The sequence below is a fragment of the Zea mays genome, chromosome 7 (genome assembly GCF_902167145.1).
Source record: "Zea mays cultivar B73 chromosome 7, Zm-B73-REFERENCE-NAM-5.0, whole genome shotgun sequence".
Taxonomy (NCBI): domain Eukaryota; kingdom Viridiplantae; phylum Streptophyta; class Magnoliopsida; order Poales; family Poaceae; genus Zea; species Zea mays.
In genome coordinates this window covers 21,275,327-21,290,814 of record NC_050102.1, presented here as the reverse complement: position 1 = coordinate 21,290,814, position 15,488 = coordinate 21,275,327, and positions in this window count along the sequence as shown.

Sequence of the window (15,488 nt, the reverse complement as noted above, 5' to 3'; positions counted from 1 at the left end):
AAAGGGGGAGGTCTGGATCCGCTTCAAGCTGTTTCCCGAGTTAATCCCGTGGTTTTAGGTAACAAATCCCGCGAGAAACTAGGAACCCTAACTGACTCTGCGCACGCTCGGACCGTCCGCGCCACCACCGCGGACTGTCCGGACCGCGGACCGTTCGGCCTCAGGGCCGGACCGTCCACACTGCTCTTTTTAGCGTTCAACAGTAGTCATAGAAACAAATTAAAGTGTTGTTTGGTTAGGGCTCCATGAATGTAAATGACAATGGAATGGTTCACGCCTTGATCTAAGTAACTGAAGCCTATGATTGTTTGTTGAGGGATTTTTTGTTCTGACTGCATAAAAGGGATAGGAAAGCACTTGAAGGATGGGAGGCCAGCCGAACCATGTTGTAGAAGTGTGTCAGAGGGGATCCACACCCTTTGCAAAATAGAAATCCGGATCCGTAGCACATATAGTGGCTCAACATCTCCATTCCATGTCAACCCTACGTGGGGAAAACATGTTATGACTCAACATCTGCTTGCCAATCTGTCATCTGCCTCATGCTTGCATGAAATTCATTAGGACCTGTTCGACATCAATGACACAAACATCAGCATAAATCGAGGAAACTTTCATAGTCATGCAGCAACAACAACATGTGATCACACCCTACTTTAATTAAATCCAATGTGGAATTTAAGCATGCATGATTGCTTGTTGTAGCTTATGAGTCCAACCAAATTATGATTTAGGATAGATGCATTTCATTGAATGGTAATATAATTAAGTGCGTTCATCAAGGCAGCAGCAAAAAATATTAATTCATAGAAGAAAGTGGCCAAACCGATTGTTCTCTCCAAGCATGTCACATATATCTTTGCATCAATATGGTAAAATGCATCCTTATATGCATATACATCGCATTATTGTCACCAACCAAGAAAAAATATGGACGCTTCAAGAATGATAATATTTTCAAGTCTATTGCTGTAATAAAGAATTTCTCGTTCCAACAAGAGTCTATTATAAGTTACAACATAGAGTGACGTAGTATGGTATAATAGTAATTAGCACACCTATGAAAGGGCCATTAGTACTGGTTGGAAACCGTCTATAGTACTGGATTTCCATCCGGGACAAAAGGCACAAATGTTTTAGTCCCGGTTATATGATCCTAGTATCGGTTGGAACCACCAACCGACACTAAAGGGGGTTCGGTGCCAACCATGTGGGCGCGTCCTCGAGGGTTGAAATTCTTCATGTGTTCGACCCACACATATGTACACCTTCGGACCACAACTACAAACTTTCAATGATCAATAGTTTTAGGTACACATTGATGTTGTTGCTAGGTTTCTTTGGGCTGGATAAACACTGACATTATAATAAACTTAAAGACAAATAAAATTATATAACTTAAATTAAAATACATAATTCATGAATATAACTAATAAGCTACTACTCTTGTTCCACATCTTTTTCTTCCACCTATTATGCTGCTTCTTCCTCCTCTAATTTAAGTTGCTTTGTCAACTTTTTAAGGCCAATATGTTGACCCTTTTTATGTCTTTGTCCATGTCGGTGGTGAAACGATCTAACAATTTATTAAATTTCTTAAATAATTTAGTTTGAGCAATCCTCTCAGCCCGGGGCGGGGAAGGGGGCGAGAGGTGGCGAGCATTGGCGAGCTTGCCACGGCGGGGATGGTGGCGCACAGTGGCGACGATGGGACGGCTCGGGCAGGGGGGTGACGGGATAGCTCGGCAGGCGCAAGGGGACAGAGACGCAAGGCGCCAACCGGGCTGGCGAGCGAGTAAATGGCGAGACGACGGGGCGGTGGCGGCCAGCGGCGATCGCGTCGCTAGCCCGGTCACGGGCGCGAGGAAGGCGCTGACAAGCGGGGCCCGCTTGCCAGAGAGAGAGAGAGAGCGAGAGAGCGAGGGTGAGAGCGGCTGAGGGGAGGGGAGGAAAGCGCGGGCGATGGGCCGCTTGGGCCGCGAGGGGGGGGGGGAGGAAAGCGTGGGCGCGCGGGGGAGAGAGAGGAGGTTTGGGCCGGAAGCGGCCTAACCGAGGGGGAGGGGGAGATTTTTCCTTTTTCTTTTTCTATTTTCTATTTCCTATTTCTATTTCTTATTTCTATTTCTTTTATCTCCTTTTCTTTTGATCAAATAATTAGCTAAATAATCTTAGGTGCTAAAAAACATTCTAAGTGAGGTGCTTCTAACAATCATAGTGTGTGCATATGATGAGATGTCCTATGAGGTGGAGTCTAGGGAGTGATTAAGGGGGGGGGGTTAGGAGATTAGGGTTCCAAACCTCGTGTTAAATTTTGGGATGTTACAGCCGTGTTTATCTACGTTTCGTTTTCGCACTTTGATAATTGTTATTGACTATGTGGATGTGTCGGACATCATGATGTAATTAACTATTACCCTCTTTTATGTTATTATTCGAGCACTGTGTGATGATGTCCGATTATGTAACCGCTGTGTACGTGAATTGCTGATCCTGGCACGTACATGGTTCACATTCGGTTTTGCCTTCTAAAACCGGGTGTGACATCCATCCAGCCTTAGTGGATGTCATTATGCATGCATTTATTACAAGCGCCGATGTACTTGGTACCCTGTCATTTAGATCAATGTTACCAAGAGCGAGAGCTATATAAAATGCTAGAAAAGGTAACCCATCAATTCACACACAATGGAGAACAAACCGTTGTCAAGGTAGGAGAAATGGAGGGAGGAAAATGGGGTATATAGAAATAAGGATCATGGAATGGAAGGCTCCAGGAATTAGGCTAATACCATGTCGTGGTGATTTTCTTAGGATGCATGATGAGGGATCAGTTTGACCAAGATATTTACTCACCACCACTATCCCTTGACATAAGAGAATGCATTATTTTGAAGTAACTTCAAGTTTGTACAACGCCACATAATGTGTGCCAGCCCAAGATGGGGAAATCTAACGGCCCTGCTCCACGCAATGGCTAGACCATTGAAATTGTATGGAGCCAAGCTCAAGGAAACTGCATACAGCTACATCAATGTGTCATGCCGGATTAAGTCAGATCAGTGTGAAATTTAAGCATTCAAGATTGGTTGGGTTGCTTTTGAATACAACCAAATAACAATTAGTAGATGAAGTTTTAATTGGCCATGTAAGAGTGATCAAGGTAGCAGCAGAAGCTCATATCAAAGAAAATAGACAAGAAATTGACTGTACTCTCGGAGCATTTTCACTACAAGAAACTGGTTAAAGAACGTGGGTGAAAAACCGTCGAACTTAATGTAATAGGCCGTCGAACTTAACATAAGAACGTGGGTTTACCCACGAACATAGCCGACGGCGTTTTTTTGACGAACTTAAAAAAGTAAGTTCGACGGCCCCCACGTTTTTAAGGTTAAGAACGTGGGTACCGTCGAACTTAAGGTTAAGAACGTGGGTACCGTCGAACTTAAGTTTAAGAACGTGGGTTTTTAAGTTCGACGGGGCCGTTGAATTTTCTTCCATAAGTTCGACGGCACCCACGTTTTTAACCTTAAGTTCGACGGTGCCACGTGGCCGTCGAACTTATGGGTCGTGTCTGGGTCGGCGAGGGCTGGCCATTAAGTTCGACGGTACCCACGTTCTTAACCTTAAGAACGTGGGTACCCACGTTCTTAACTCTTTTCCAGAAAAAAATAAAAAATTCCGAAATGAAAAAATAGACACACATAATATCACATGCAACACAGAATATCACATAGAATACAGATTTCAAACACATGGATATATGTTCATATCACAAATTCACACAAGTCCAAATATAAGTTCACAAATTCACATAATTAAGTCCAAATACATAAGTTCACATCCATAGTTCACATTTGTAGTTCACAAGTTCAAATACACAAGTTCAAACATTCGCTCCATCGCTCTCGATCAGGACATCGGATTGTTGTTTGTAGCTCCACCACTAGAATTGAGACATCTGTCCGCAAAGTTATCGTGAGGGGGAGGAGTCACTTGATGAGAGCCGGAATCCTACAAAATAAACCAAAATTCTTATAAATATGCATGATGTCCTCAATCATTTTACATGTTCAATCCATGTCAAAGAAACAAATGAAGTACTAAACAGAGAACCATCTCAAACTTGTGTACCACTCATGATCATAGCAGAGAACCATCTCAAACTTGAAGTACTACAAATGAAGTACTAAACAGAGAACCATCTCAAACTTGAAGTACTAAACAGAGAACCATCTAAGCAGTACTAAGTATATTCGAAAAATCAACTAGCATTGAAAGCAACTAGCATTAAATTCAGGAACGTACTGCTGATGACGGAAGTGGCTGTGTTGGCCATGGGGGGCGTCCCCAAGGCGCCATTGGATGTGTAGGATATCCCCATGGTGGTGGCGGCCAATATCCCATACCTGGTTGTGGAGGAGGAAGAATCTGTCCTCTAGGGGGCATCGACCACTGTATGTCCATCTGTGGATTTCCTTGTCCGGTCTCAGAACCCTATAACCAAATAAAACAATGCATGATTATAATTGTAAATGAAAGTAAATATACTACAAAACTATACCTGTGTTTCATTGGTGTTTGGTGTCTGTCCAGATTGTGACGGACGGGTGAACTGGGGTCCCATTTGAGTTCCCATCTGAGCACTATATATCTGCAAATACAATAAGCTTATATTATTCTACTGTGTTACTATGTGCTAATCTTGATTCCAGCACCTACATCTCGATTGATCACCTAGTGTTAGATTTAAATCCTCTCAGTGGTCACTAGTTGTCCAGTCCTGGCAAACTAGTCTTTGGGAACACACCTGGCAAAAAAATGGATGTCGCACTGGATTGTGAAATGTTGTCCAGTCCAGGCTGCAGGCACACTAACTCACACCGGCAACGGGAGGTGGGAGGCACGGATTGGGCGAGTCTTTGGGAACAAGTACCTGTACTTGGGAACATTTGGTATGGATGGACAGGCAGCGTACTACATGCCCCATCTATAATTTCGCACGGTCCCTGGTGCATCTAATGGCTTCTATAATTTCGCAGCTAGTAGAAAGCTAGTAGAAAGCACGGTCCCTGGTGCATCCAATGGCTTCTATAATTTCGCAGCTAATGCTGCTACTGCCTCCAAGCGGACAGTAAACAAGCGAACAGTGGGATCAGCAACACATGCCCCATCTGCACCTTCAACTGCTACTCGTGCACCTGTGGCAAAGCCTGATACATTTTGGACCTCATGCAACAAAAGTTAGGAGGGAGAGGGAGGAAGCACAAGCAGCGGCAAGAAGGGAATGATGGTGGACCCAATTGGAAACCCAGGCCTCTGATCCACTTAAGTTTAGCCAAGAACAGACTGGAAACAGGTCAACCTTGGTTAACAAAACTTGTTCGTTATACATAGCTCTACAATTTTCCTGCAGCAAACCTTGGTTGAAAACACACAGACCAAAAGTTATAATGCTACAAAACGAGATGAAACACTGAATTTCAGCACCACTAACTGAATAATGCTCAGTGCACAATTTGCCTGACATCTCATCTTGGAACAACATTTTCTCCCGATTCTAACCAACAACAGGACACAATTTCTTAATAAAAAATACGTAAGATTACCTGGTCTCTAACTTTTCTATAGAGAATATGTCTAATAACTCCGTGGATGAGTGGCAAAAAGGCTCCAAAGTTGAGCAAAACTCACTAAAATTCAGTTTCTGTCAAGTGAACTAAGTCTGAAATCTGGAGCCTGACAGCATGTTTTTAGACACTATTTTCTCCTATTTCTAGGCTAGGTCAAGGGGATTCACCTTAATGAAAATTACTCAACACACTACCCTCTAACAGTTTTATATAGAGAGCGCAGGCTATAACTTCATGGATCAAAAGTTATAGTAACCTGAAGTTGGGTAAAAACACTAGAATTCAGCTGCAGCTAACTGAACAAGAAACTGAACACACATGCCTGACAAAGAATGGTTGGGCACAGCTTACTCAATTTTTGTGCAGCAGAAAACAAAACTTTCTTAAGAAGATTTGATCACCATTATATGGTCTTCAACTTTGCTGCAGAGATATACCCCATAACTCCATGGATCAGGCACAAAGAAGCTCCAAAGAAGCTCCAAAGTTGCACCAAAAACACTAAAATTCAGATTTAGTAAGCTGCACTAAGTCTCAAATCCAAATCTGTCAGCTCCACTTGTGACCACCTTTGCTCCTAATTGCATATGGTTTTAGGGGCATCCCACCTAATAGAGTTTGTCCTCCAATACCTACTCTACAAGTTTTCTATAACAATCTTTCTCAAAACACTCATGGATTCCAAAGTACCAAAGTCCAAAGGTTGCATCAAATACCCAAATTCAGACTTGGTTTTCTTACAAAGTCTGAAACCCAGAAGCAAACATTACATTTCTGAACCACTCTTTCTACCAGTTCCAAATAGTTTCAGGGGTATGACCATTAACCAAACATTACATTTCTGAACCACTCTTTCTACCACTTTGGACTAGTTTTACGCCTAGTTTTATACGGTTTTAGGGCTACCAAACATAACTAGATCTTAAAATCCACTTTTGGGCTAGTTTAAGGTTTCAATTGGGATAGTTCATGCACATAAGGAAATTATTACCTGCATCAGCATTCCGTGCATCATCTGAACTTGTTGAGATAGTTGTTGAACTTGTTGTTGTTGCTGTCTTAGTTGCTCATCAAGCTCTGATTCCCTCGAAGTTGAAGTTCGAGATCTACTCCCCACCGAGGAAACAGACCGACGACCAAAGCTATCGCGACTCACAACCCCATCACCGATCCCCAACCTAGAAACATCACAAGTTATGAACCAATAGTTTTTATATATCAAAATTTTGATCTTATCATACCTCCCATGTGGTAGCCCACCACCAGCAACATATGCTGCATCCGGATCGAAAGGTGCCTCCCTCCAATCTAGATCATCGTCTCCTGCTTTCCTCCTAACCTCCTCGGCATAACGAGTCTACAAAACAATTTATGTTAATTATAAATGAGTCACAAGTTAATTAAGAATAGATAGTTATTATTTACACCTACCAGCTTTTCTGTCGCGCTGTCATCACATAAAACTTCTGGATGATCTGGATCTGGACCTCGGTGTCCCTCCATGTAAACGTCAATGAATCGGGGTTCAACACCATCACGAGCCTCCTGCAGTAAGAGACATAATAAAATATACAAATTTGTCTGAGGGAAAAAGACTTAATGTTACTTAGCTCATCATACCATTCGTTGTGATTTCCCAATAAATCCATCTGCTCCAAATCGATGGAGGCCCGGTTTGCTCTTCCGGTTCAAACGATTTCTATCTGAAATCACTTTGTACTCATCTGAGGCCCAGTACTCGCAGAGCTTGACCCAAGCTTCAGGATGAGCAGTGAGCCAGTCCACTTCACTTTGTTTGTACTCCTCAGCTGTCAAGTGGATTTCACATGCCTGCTTGTTGGTCATTCTTTGACCCTTCACTTTCTTGAAGTACACGGTAACAGCTTTGACCCTTGCATCTGACATTGAACCATTTATAACTTTTCTAGCAGCATTGTGGAATACACGTTTTGCATGGTCTTCGTTCGCTGTTTCGTCCAATCTAAATTGTTCCTGCAAAATGAAGAAGCAATTAAATTCATTTATAGACGCCCACGGTAAGTAAATTTAAAATACATAATAAACTCACCCAAAATGATGACCACACTGCGTCTTGGTGAGTACGGTCGGGTCCATATGGTTTGAGGCCCCAGTGAGCCCAGTGATACGCCCCTGTCTCTGCCCCGTTGAATTGTACCACCCCTGGATAGTGAAAACGAGCTATAGATCCCAGCACTGTGTTAACTGGTGTCCGGTGACCTTTGCCACTCCATGCCACCTCCACCCAGCTCCTCTCTCCTGCAGGGTTTATGACCCTACGTTGGTCCAAGGGTTGTGTCGGTGGAACTCTAAGAGACCGCCGAAACCTACAAAATTGTAAATTGTGCACTGGTAATAATATCAATCCAACAAAAAATAGAACTCATCATCAAAATAAAATTACCTGAAGTTCGTTGCCTGTGTCGTTGTAACAACCTCGTCATCGGCCTCTCCATCGGCCTCTCCATCGTAGTCCTCCCCATAGTCATCATCATCACGCATTGGTGAACCTTGGCGTGCCAGCTCGTCCTCCTGCCTAGGTGCATTGTGGTCTGTCGCCTCGCGCGCTTGCTCAAATGCATTGTGGTCCTGCTCTAGCATAGGTCCACTTGAGCCTATCGCCTCACGCTCCGGCTCAAGTGCATTGTGGCATGCCACCTCGCGCTCTTGCCCAGGTGCACTATGGCCTGCCACCTCGCGCTCTTGCCCAGGTGCACTATGGCCTGCCACTTCGCGACCCTGCTCCTCCATGCAACCAAGGAGCTGCTCTAGCCGTTGCCTTGACGCTGTAGAGCCCTACAAACATAATCAACAATGAGATATATCAAGTACTCAAAAATAAGGTGATAATACTATTACATACGTAGAAGAAAAGAAAATAAAACAAATTAAATACCTGGAACAACATAGAGGATGTATCCCCACCACCTGAACCCCTAGTCGACCGTGACCTCGAGGAGTCACCACGATCTCCGCGCTTCTTCCCTTTGAGCTTGTCCATGACCCTCATCATCTGCACAAATTTCATTACAAGAATTTAATTATATATACTTTTAGTATTGAAATAGGAATGCATATACAAGAATTTAAATATATACTTTTCAAAAATCATCGGCATCAGAATCTGCTTCAGCAACGCGCTGCTCAATTATTTCAAGTCTTTGTTGTTTTTCAAGAATTCTCTGTGACCTACGAGTCCTTGCCCTAGAAGGACCTGGTTCTTCTGCCATCAAATCTATGGCGAGACTAGCTACTTCATTGAGCCCTAAATCCTCAGATATAGTAAATTCTCTATTTTCTGACTGGTCGCCTTCTTCTTGATAAATATTAACAGAATCATCATCTTCGTTATTTGTGTTGTAATAATCATATCGTAACGGATGGACTTCAGGATTAATTTTGTATACAACCCAACAAGACTTCAAGTTTTCATGAGGATATGTTAGATAGTACACCTGTTGTGCTTGATGTGCAAGCACAACATTGCTATAATCGCTGCCTTTAAACCGTGATTCATGCTTTACCTCCACAATTCCAAATTCATCCTCTCGCGTTTGTTGAGGATCAAACCATTCACAATCAAATAACACAAACATGAACTCTTTGGCCCCACCAAGAGTGTACTCTGTTATGTCTTGAAGAACACCATAATAGTCATGAGTGCATCCGTCTGCATTTGTGGCAGTTGCTACTACTCCACTGTTTGTCGTGGCTGCCTGCGGGCGGATTTTTTCTAGCAAAAGTAGCTCCATCCTCTTTTAGTACCTCCGCATATCTTGATTTACCGCATATCTGACAATGGGTGGCCGCTTCATATTCCTTCCAAAACAACATGCAATTGTCTTCGCACACATCAATCTTCTTATACTTCATCCCAAGACCGGACACGATCTTTTTAGACTGGTATAAGTCTTTTGGCATCTTATGGTTCGATGGGATGAGATCAATAATCAGATTGATTATATCGTTATAGCAGTTATTCGAGAAGTTATACTTTGCCTTCATTGCCATAAGACGTGTAACCACCTGCAACACTGTCACAGTGGTGTCGTCATGCACTTTTTCCTCTGACGCGTGAAGAAGCTTATAAAACTCCTGCACTTCCTCTGGTGTACCCTGTTCCGAGGCCAATGTTGGATACTCTCTACTAATATCAGCCACCAAGTCATCCATCCGATCCTCCTCCTCATCATCAATTCTTTCTGACTCTGTGATATTCTGCTCTACTTCTCCATGTGAGCGCCACACAAGATAGTTAGGCATAAACCCATTCTTGCAAAGGTGATGCTCCAGTTCTTCGATCTTTCTCACATACTTAAAATTCCGACACTTGGTACACGGACACTTCACCACACGAGGTCCACCGGAAAATGCGAGATCCACGAATTGTTTTGCAACCCTAACCCATTCCTTTGAGTGACCTAGAGTCACGCTATTGAATCCATCATACATCGCCCTTCTTCTATTGTCATCCATTTCAAAAACTAAATAACCCAATGTATAAAAAATATGTAAGTAAACCTCATTAAGCATACAAACGTAAATAAAAAATGTGTAAATAAACATCATTAAGCATACAAACATAAATAAAAAATGTGTAAATAAACATCATTAAGCCCTTCTTCTATTAGGAAGGATAACTAGACATAAAAAAATTAACCAAACATTGAACCTAACATCGAATAATTTACAATGAACAAGCAATTATGCATCAATTGTAACAACTAGCCAAAATCATGCATCAAATTTTAACTAACAAACTAATTCTAATAATATGCATCAAAGAAAGAAGAAAAATACCTTCAACAAGACTTCAAGTTATCACTGTTTTCTACTTGCTTGAACATGTCAGCAATCTCGCATGTTGGTAATCTATTGGTAATCATGTGGACATAATGCAGTAGAGCTGTAAACGATGCTCTTTATCCTCTGTTTTCTACTTGCTTGAACATGTCAGCATTCTCGCCTGTTGGTAATCTATTGGTAATCATGTGGACATAATACAGTAGAGCTATTAGCAGAATAAGAATTATTGTAAGGGTTTGAAACGGGAGTCACTGCTATCGCGTGAAGTCTTCTCCACCAACGACGCTAGAGTTCGAGTCAAGCCACCTTCTGGTTTTAGGTGAGATGATGGTTGGGTTCACGTGGAAGAGGAATGAGATGGAGCAAGCGGTGAATAGCCTCTCTTATTTCTCCCTCTCCAGTCCCGCTGCAAAGAGCCACAGACTGCTGAGTCGGTGAGCTGTCTATGTTGTATCCTTCTGGTACAGGTGAGGAGGGTGAGAGTTCTGGGGGTGGTGAAGTACCCTCAGTGTCACCACTACCACAATCACCTGTGACCCCTCAAAATTCAAGAACTCAACCTATACTTTCAGGATCTTCATCAGAAATTACATTTTGTTCAGCAAAGTGGTGACTGATCATTGTTGTGTACAGGTGCGGGAGATGCCAAATGTTTTAATTCTTCCGCGGAGTGCAGACTACAGTGAAGAAGTGTGGATGGAAATAAGAGAGAAAGCAATAACTATGTTACAGTCCTTTTTCTTCGATGGTGTTCTTCCAAGTAGTGCAATTTCTGATGAAGATGAGGAAATAAGTGAAGCTAAAAATGAAGATGACTATCTAGGCCCACAAGCAAAGGCCAGTCACAGATTTTTGATGCTGAAATAGATGAAAGCCACATAACGCTGGAGTCTGAAAAGAAAAGAGCCATATCCCACCATAAAGAGCCTCAGGCGTCTGGAAAGTCTGTAAACATTGGCTCCCGATCTGAAGGGAGGCGTAGTCGTTCTGGAAAGAAAGGGAAAAAGAGGCCTGCCCATCGCAGACCTCAACAGAAACCAGATGACTTATCTGCTGTTGAATCTATCTTTAAATGCTTCACTACGCTGACCAGATGACTTATCCAGGCTCAGTTTCAGATACTAGTTACAATTCACAGCCATCTAGTTCAGAAAGTTCAGGAATTGAAATGGATTTGACCTTCTCGTACCTGGGGTTTTTCTCTGGCGGCGCTCGCTCCACTACGCTGACCGCGCCCAGAAGCCCGACTCGCCGCCCAGGATCCAACACTCGGCCTAAACAGGGAGCAGGGGCGCACCTCAGCGCACGAACAAGAGAGGGGCAGAGGCGGGGGCGTGGCGGAGCTTGGGCGCTCGACCTAAACAGCGAGCAGGGGCGCACCTCGGCGCGGCGGCACAGACCGCTCGACGGACGTCTGAACGTGGCGCCGGGGAGGAGCTCGGCGATGCTGTAATGCTCCCGTGGTCACCGGCGATCACCGGCGGCGTGAGGTGCTGAGACGAGAGGGGGAGATATCTCCCGCCAGGAAAGGCTCCGATCCTGTGGCAATCGATTAGATGCACGAGTGAGCTGAGAGGGAGACTCGCGGCGCCGCGGGATAGGGAATTAGGTCTTTCTAGTTAAGTTCGACGGTGTCGAGTTGGCCGACGAACCTAATATAAGAACGTGGGTACCCACGTTCCTAATACGTTAAATTCGACGGTTTTGGCCAAGGCCGACGAACTTAATTTAAGAACGTGGGTACCCACGTTCTTAAAGCAACCCACGAACTTAACTACCATAAGAACGTCGGTACCCACGTTCTTAACAAAACCCACGAACCTTTATCAGTTTCTTGTAGTGTTTGGCGGCTTTTGCAAGTCTTGTAACTGCATTCTCATATGACTATATTGTCCCCAATGAAGCAAAAAAAATGATAACACAATAAGTTTTAGAGGGCGTTTGGGAGAGCTCTCATAGCTCCGCTCCCAGCGAGAATCACTACACAGAGCTAAACAGTAAAAATCTGAACTGTTCTATGGCGAGAGTGGATTGAATATATTCTCTTTTTTACAATAAAATGGGGGCAAAAAGACCTGCTTCCCACCGCTTCCAACCTGCTCACCCACTCTTTAACCTCTCAGAAATTACTTCACAACCTATTTACCAAATAATTTTCGTCAAATAAATTCACTTGCTAGAGAGTCACTCGAAATCACTCTATTAAAGAATCATGGAGCGAAGCTCTGCAAAACGAGCCACTAAAATTTACCATATATAGTTCTCCCTTCTAATTTGGTCTAGAATATTAACAAGCTAACATACCCTGTGACGATGCTTCGACAGTGTCCTTGTTGAAAATGCATTAATTAATATTGTCTTTGTTGTAAGGAGGTTTAGTAAGCTTGAACTGAATTCCTCATAAACCGTAACTCGTGTTGTGCTTTGAGAATTATTTTGAGGTCCGTCAACCGTAGCACAGACAATTAACTTAGACAATTAAAATCGATTTCCGGAGATGGTTTTAAAAATCCTTTCGACACCATCATTTGTAAAAAAAAATGAGGTATTTACGGAAACACTTTTGGAACTGCCACTAAAAATCAATTTTCCGGTTCGGAAGCACTTTTGGAACTGCCCAAACTACAGTAGCCCATTTGGTAGTGACACTTTTTTAGGCATGTCGTCCCAATAGTACACAATCAGTCCCATTGAGGAGCACGATTTGATTTATGTTTGGCCCATTTTGGCATTACATTTTCAGCACATTTCATCAGCATTTTTTTTTCAGAGCTATCTCATTTCATTTACAACATAAACAGCCCACTGCTGAGCACATACACAAACAATCCATTACAGGTCGCATACACCCATATACCAGATCATATAAACAATCAGCCCAACCCTTATAACATTTGATTCAACCCACAATACAGATCACACACCTGTAAAAAAACAAGAACCGATCCTATGCAAAAACAAAAAAAAAACAAGAACCGATTCCTAGAATAATTGCACTTGAAACATTGTGCAAACCGTACCTCCATTTCAATCTTCAGTTCAAGTAGCCTAGCAACATTGGCTGGTTTCGGTTAAGACATATATATAGAGAGAGACATTCTAGTGCTTTCAAGTAGTGTACATCCTTGTTGGTGTGCAGTACAGCTTTAATTGCTATATCAACTACCCTAAATCGTATAAACTCATCTGAAACAATACATAACATCCCAATCACCAAGCAAGGGCAGGGCACCATCTTATTTCAGCCTTACACATCCGCTGGCCTTTCAGTTTGTCCACACCAAGAAAAGGATCCACGGGTAGTGGCGGTGAACATGAGGGCAACGTGTCTCACGGAAGTAGAAAAAAGAAAGCTTAAATATTCTCCACTCCCACGCAGGAATGGTAGGCACTAGGAAATGGGGCGGTGATGATTCTATAGGGCATGGATCCGGTGCAGTGTCTACTGCTACTACAAACAAAGATACTGCCACAGGAGGGTGGGAGCACTGTTTAAGACTTAACTCGTCAATAATAAGTCGATTTGAGCTAGCGATTTGGTTGCTGAATGTGTTTAGAATGTCACATCATTGTTAGGGCGAAGACCGAATCTAACCTCAATCATATGTATTACTAACTTCGTCTTTGGTTGTAGGGCACCATCGTTGTGCAAATAAGCCCTAGGGGCAAAAACAACAGCAAAAGGATGAGGGCCCCCTTCGTCCAACGAGGGCACCCCACGGACTCGATCGCCCCCCAGTGAACAACGGGGGCTCGACCTCTCCCGACGAAGACGAATTGAAAGGGGTCAAAGGCCCCCTAGCTCACGCACCCTCTACTCCAGCACCTGAGCGATGGGTCCAGGCCAAAAAAAATGCATGGCAAGGCCGAAGGGCCTCATCCGCTGCGTCCGCAGGGAAACACAAAGGCATCGGAGACCCAAAGTCTGGGGGTCAAGCGTGGCTGACCCCGACGATCGGTGCCCCACTTGAAGCAAGGCAGGCTCACCTACCAATCTCCGTGGTGTGCATAGAACACTATACAATTAGACCTAGGATGTTACTGTTGCGTAATTACGTCGTTGTATAATATATTCGAAGAATATAGTAGGTAACTAAGGGCATAAACGTACTTTAGCTCCAAGGACCTTGGTTACCCTATAAATACATTCGTCCCATCCACGGATGGGACATGCTTGATAAGATATTTGAGCCCTGAGATATCCATTTTGTCATGCTTTACGTCTCACCTACTCCTAAGTGATTGTGCCCACGTGTCAGGTCTGAACATTTGGCACCCACCGTGTTCGTTTCAAAGAACAACCTACGATGGCTCCCAAGAAAAACACTAGGTCCAACTTCTCCCCTGATGATGAGGCTGCGAAGCCAGTCCCCACTGATGCTAGCAGGAAAGACAAGGTCACCTTCGTCGAACAAACCACCAAAACTCAGACTTCACACACCCACTAGGACCCCAACTCCTAAGGGCAGCATCCATACCTGCAGTTAAGAATACCTCGATCACCCACCATTTATCCCAAAGAACCACCCCTACCAAGGCAGTGTCTGGCCTGACTTGCCCAAAGGCCTACCTTCTAGCACTAATCACCTCAAAGACATCCATAGGTCTTCGTTCATCCAATCACCAACAGTTACCGAGAGTCACAAGAGCCCTCTCCCTTGCACCACTGAGCATGTTGTTCATGAAATTGATGACCTCGACAACAACTCCAAAGTCCATCTGCAACTGAGAAGCCTCTGCATGTGAAACAGACACCTATAGAAATAGAGGGAGGCCATGGCAGCCAAGAGGAAGAGAAACGACGCGCAAGACAAGATTAAGCAACTAATCTAGTAGGAGGAAGAAAGATCAAGGGCATTGCAGCAAAAGAGATCGTAGACCTACAAAGGGAAGACCCACCTCGTCAGCATTCGCCCAGATCAGTCGATCACCAAACTTTGCTCAACCCGCCAAACCGGTTCAACAATTAGATGACTTTCACGATTTCAATTTTTTGGATGAAAGAAGTCCACTCTCCACAAGACTGCAAACAAC